Source organism: Amphibalanus amphitrite, unplaced genomic scaffold (genome assembly GCF_019059575.1).
Source record: "Amphibalanus amphitrite isolate SeventyFive unplaced genomic scaffold, NRLGWU_Aamphi_draft 000566F_arrow, whole genome shotgun sequence".
Taxonomy (NCBI): domain Eukaryota; kingdom Metazoa; phylum Arthropoda; class Thecostraca; order Balanomorpha; family Balanidae; genus Amphibalanus; species Amphibalanus amphitrite.
Window position 1 is genome coordinate 46,038 of NW_024882060.1, and position 6,000 is coordinate 52,037.

A 6,000-nucleotide genomic window follows, 5' to 3' on the forward strand; every position below is an offset into this window, starting at 1 on the left:
ATCTCTCCCAGTACCTCTCTCGATCTATCCCCGGCAGTCGGCCGCCTCAGCTCGCTGGCCGCTGTCGCAGTCAATCTCGGCATATCGGCTGCCCGGCCAGAGCCGACCCGATACGGCGGTGCTGCAACATTGGTGTAAGGCCGACCGCCGGCTGATCCGCCGCTAATCGTGGCACAACTGGGGATCAGCCCGGCTGCTCCACTCGACAACACAGCACCGACCCTGCCCAAGGCAGAAACGGCACCGGTGGCGGCTGAAGATACAGGCCATACCGAGCGGGTGGGCCGGCCGCCGCGTGTGGTCAGAGGCTTCGCAGTTTTCTTTTGCGTCTGGTGATCGCCGACTAATCGGCTTTGGTTGTGCGTGTCGGCGGGCTTCTCGGGGCAAACAACGCGCTGCGGCCGGCTCCGGTTACCGTGCCAGTCGCCGCACGCGGCGGTACTAGGTCATCCCTCCGGACGGTCGCCGCGACTGGCCCACGTTCAGCTCGCCGGAGACCGTGGCGAACCTGCTGGCGATGGGCTTTGATGGGGCTTTGATGCCTTTGATGTTATGTGGACTAGTTACATTACAGACAGATGCTGCTTCTTTTGATTGAAATCCATATGTGGGATGGCGCCAATTACACTGACGTTTTGTGAGGATATGTCTACGACTCTACCCTACCTAATAAGGTATTTGAAACGTTTTCGGTTCTCTGTTTAGCTTTTGAACAGATCGAGTCCAATGCTCTGATTGAATCTTTCTTGTTAAATAATTGAGTCCTGACTTTCGAATTCAGCTTTAACTTTACCGCATTGTGTGTGAATTTTACCCCATTTGTGTGTGAATTTTTAGACCATCTTTTCCAAATATGTATAGGGAATTTGGTATTGATTCCTTGTGTGGCACAGTTTCCGGTGGTGTGTGGAGACGCCCACATTTCCACGTATCTGATACCAGTCGGGAAGTAATGCTGTCGCGCCATAGCCCGGAGCACGCCTATCTATAGTGTGAGGCCATGGTGTGCGCACATGTCCCGTATGGGAGCGATGCGAACACTGGACGACGAGGGGTCGCAGGTCGACCTCGGTACGCACCCTCTTCAAAACGGAATCCGGATCATCTAATATTATCGTCACCGGCTTCTGGTTTATCAAGTTTAATTGCTACCGAATCGGTGGGCGGTATCAGGAGAGTCAACATTTGGCCGGTGTAAAGTTTATAGCGCCGCGCGCCGTTTACGATGCGGCAATCGGGGCGGGTGCGTCGCCGCCGGCCGTGTGATTTACTGGCGGCTGGCGGCGCCGGCGGCGGCACCTCTCTGTACCGCTGATACCGATGACGCCATCAATAAATATCTCGCAGCTCGTGCGGCAGAGGGCGGCCCATTGCCCACACTTGGGCATTAGCGCGGCATTAGGCCGTGTTGGAACAATAACTGTCCTATACGGACGTCGTAAACTGTCCAAATAAGCAGAACTAACAAATCATTTTGTCGCGCCGCGTGGTGGCCGATAGTGATAATTCGTGTGTAATCCGGCGGGCCGTGTGCGCGGCCGGCCGACAATCAGCACCGCTAAACACGGCCGGCCGATGCGCCTGGCCCTGCACGGCAGATGGCCAGCGCACGGACCGGCCGCATGTGCCACGCCTGGGCTACATACGGTCCGAGTACAGTCGTGTACAGGTTGATGGTCCTCTACTCTTTATCCACCGGGTTCCTATGGCTCAGCATTGGCAGCAGCCGCCTGGTACCGGTAGGCTGTGCCGCATGACCCGAAAGTTATGCGGCACAGTCTACCCGCGCCGTTTGACATCGGCTCGGGTCGCCGGGTGGAGCGCTTTGTAGACCAGCTATTGCGTCAGACCAGCGCGGCGGGGGAGGGGCTCGTCTCAGTAATTGGCGTGGGCTGGCGAGTGGTGTGGGGCGTGTTGGTGGACCATTGGGGCTGGTCGGGTGTGTGTGGTCACTTCCTGGACCTGCATTGCACATTTTGCGTCGCTTAACAATTGATTCCTGTTTTTTGATAAGCACAATGCACGGAAGACCCAGCGAATATAATTTACTTTACTTGTGCATTGTGCAAAACGTGATTTGGCACGGTATCGAGGCAACCATAGGTCTTGTGCCTATGCATGATATTTAGGCAATATGTTTATGAAAACGGTAGATTGATGCTAGATGTCAATTCGTATGCTAAATGTCGGCACGTATTAAATGAATGAATGAATCAATCAATCAATCAAACAATTAATCGACATGTATAAAACCGTATAAATGGCTCGCAACCACTAATAGCAATCAAACCATCCTAACTCGGAAAAGCAGCCGGAGCCCTCATGAGGCTCGAACCGGGAGTCCACGCTGTAAATTTTGCCTATGATCCATCATCATTTCACCAAGCTAGAGTGACCGGCACCCGAACCCACAAAAACATTAATTGACTTTGCCGCCGACCTCCCGGCCCCGCCGCCCGCCCGGCCAGACTTTGCCCCGGCCGTAGCCACCATCCGGTGTAGCTCAGCGTAGGAGTGCGCGACTGCCAAACTGACCGGTAATGAGGTGCCCGGTTCGAAACGCTTCGGATGCTGGATGTTTGTTTCTCGGTGGGAGGCTTTGCGTTTAGCCCACTTTTCAGAAAGATCATTTGGTGACTGACCTGTTTTCTTTCCTTGCTGCAATTCATGAGGAGACCGTATGCACCCTTACCTGTCCTTCAGCACCCCGCTTGGGAGATGGGTGGTTGCCCCCCCCCCCCAGGGGGTGATGTGGGGTTTTGTGAGTATCTCTAAAACGAATTTTTGGAGGGGGATACGATCGGTTCTATGCGACAAGTGACCACACACGCCCAGCCCCAGGTCCGCTCACTCCCTACCCACATCACCCCCTCCCCACACCACACTCCAGCCCGCCTCATCCACCGAGCCGAGCCATAACGAGCCTCAGGGCACCGGGGCGCGACCTGTCAGCGATGTTACATAATAACAGTGACAATATATCAAATCCGTGAACTCTATGAATGTCGTCTCGCAGATCCGGCAGTTTGAGCTCCAACGACTGAATGTTGAGGTGTCCAATTATCAGGTCTGGTCCAGTGTCGCCGTGGCGGCGCCAGCTCGCGCCGCCTCGATGTCCCCGACGCCTGGACGCGCCCCTGCCCCCGCGGCGCACGCAACCGCCGGCCCCGTCCCCGCCGGTTCGCTGACAGATCGCGCCCCGGGGCGCTGAGGCTCGTCATGGCTCGGCTCGGTGGATGAGGCGGGCTGGAGTGTGGCGTGGGGAGGGGGTGATGTGGGGAGGGAGTGAGCGGACCTGGGGCTGGGCGTGTGTGGTCACTTGTCGCATAGAACCGATCGTATCCCCCTCCAAAAATTCGTTTTAGAGATATTCACAAAACCCATGGGGGAGGGGGGTCAACCACCCTCTCCCAAGTGGGCTGCGGAAGGACAGGTAAGGGTGCATACGGTCTCCTCATGAATTGCAGCAAAGAAAGAAAACAGGCCTGTCACCAAATGATCTTTCTGAAAAGTAGACTAAACGCAAAGCCTCCCAACGAGAAATAAATATCCAGCATCCGAAGCGTTTCGAACCGGGCCCTTCACAACCGGTCAGTTTGACAGTCGAGCACTCCTACGCTGAGCTACACCGGATGGTGGCCCTGGCCGGGGCAAAGTCTGGCCGGGCGGGCGGCGGGGCCGGGAGGTCGGCGGCAAAGTCAATTAGGTAATGTTTTTGTGGGTTCGGGTGCCGGTCACTCTAGCTTGGTGAAATGATGATGGATCATAGGCAAATTTACAGCGTGGACTCCCGGTTCGAGCCTCATGAGGGCTCCGGCTGCTTTTCCGAGTTAGGATGGTTTGATTGCTATTAGTGGTTGCGAGTCATTTATACGGTTTTATACATGTCGATTGATTGTTTGATTGATTGATTGATTCATTCATTCATTTAATACGTGCCGACATTTAGCATACGAATTGACATCCAGCATCAATCTACCGTTTTCATAAACGTATTGCCTAAATATCATGCATAGGCACAAGACCTATGGTTGCCTCGATACCGTGCCAAATCACGTATTGCACAATGCACAAGTAAAGTAAATTATATTCGCTGGGTCTTCCGTGCATTGTGCTTATCAAAAACAGGAATGCAATTGTTAAGCGACGCAAAATGTGCAATGCAGGTCCAGGAAGTGACCACACACACCCGACCAGCCTCAATGGTCCACCAACACGCCCCACACCACTCGCCAGCCCACGCCAACCACTGAGACGAGCCCCTCCCCCCCCCCGCGCTGGTCTGACGCAACAGCTGCTCTACAAAGCGCTCCACCCGGCGACCCGAGCCGATGTCAAACGGCGCGGGTAGACTGTGCCGCATAACTTTCGGGTCATGCGGCACAGCCTACCGGTACCAGGCGGCTGCTGCCAATGCTGAGCCATAGGAACCCGGTGGATAAAGAGTAGAGGACCATCAACCTGTACACGACTGTACAGTCTGTCTTAAAAGTACCGCGCAAAGTGACGGTGGATCCATCAAGCCTGACTGAGGTAGGGCCTACTATAATTTGAAAGTCACCGAAACAATTGACGTGGGGAATGGACGAGGATGCCAATTGATTCGGTGACTCAAATTCAGCAGGCCCTTCCTCGGTCAGGCTTGATGGATCCACCGTCACTTTGCGCGGTACTTTTAAGACAGACTGTACCTACGCGTCACTGTACGACGGTTCGTCCTTACACGGGCACAAGCACATAGTGCTTCTGAGCTATGGGCGATGTGTATGAGAAGTTCCCTCGCCAGGTTGGAATGTTAGCAAGGATTTCGACAAGGCTTTTTCAATAACGTTGTTAAAATCTAAACGTTTTACATTGACATTCTAAATTGGTTATTGATAGGTAATCATGATTCGAGGCAGTGACGTACCCAAGGGGGGGCCACGGGGGCCCATGGCCCCGGCACTGGCGGATCCAGGGGGGGGCCACCGGGGCCATGGCCCCCCCCAAAAGCCTGAAAGGGGGGGGCCAACATATCTTTTGGCCCCCCCCCCCCCAAAACGCTTGAAGAAAAATTAATGTGAGATGGTTGCGTAGTAGATACCTACTAGAATCAGCAGCGTGATTCAATAGCGTAGAGAAAGTCAGGGGTGCGGGAACTACTTTCAGACTGGGGGGGGGGGCACACCATAATAGAGATCAGCCTAGGGTCCCCCCAAATCTAGTTTCTCACCGGTTTTAGGCCACTTATTTTTCATCTCTTGGCTTTTTCAACAAAAAAAAGAAAACATTTGCAAAAAGGGCGGTATTCCGTCTGAAAGTTGTGGTGGCACCGCCCCCCACTGGTGGATTCAGGGAGGGGGCCACCGGGGCCATGGCCCCCCAAAAGCCTGAAAGGGGGGCCAACATATCTTTTGGCCCCCCTCCCAAAACGCTTGAAGAAAAATTAATGTGAGAAGGTTGCGTAGTAGATACCTAAAAGTTAGAATCACCGGCGTGATTCAATAGCGTAGAGAAACTCGGGGGTGCGGGAACTACTTTCAGACTGGGGGGGGGGGGGCACACCATAACAGAGATCAACCTAGGGTCCCCCCGAATCTAGTTTTCTCACCGGTTTTGGGCCACTTATTTTTCATCCCTTGGCTTTTTTCAACAAAAAAAGAAAACATTTGCAAAAAATGGGGTATTCCGTCTGAAAGTTGTGGGGGCACCGCCCCCACGGCCCCATAGTTGGGGGTGGGCAAGCTGTCCCCACTGCCCCGGTTCCCGCGCCTATGGAGAAACTACCGGGTTTACTAGCTTCCTTCATAAAGTGTCGTCATGTCTTGTCGTCACCCGAGAAGGTCTTATTGCATACATATCGATTGAACTGTCAAGTTAACAAACTTGCTCTGGCAGCCTGACCTGACATGACCCGGCAATTTTTCATTCACGGAATATGCGCAATAATTTTTTTAGGAACACTCACTGAGTTGGCGTTGAAAAGCTTGTTTTGTTTGGTAATTGTACAAGAAGCATATC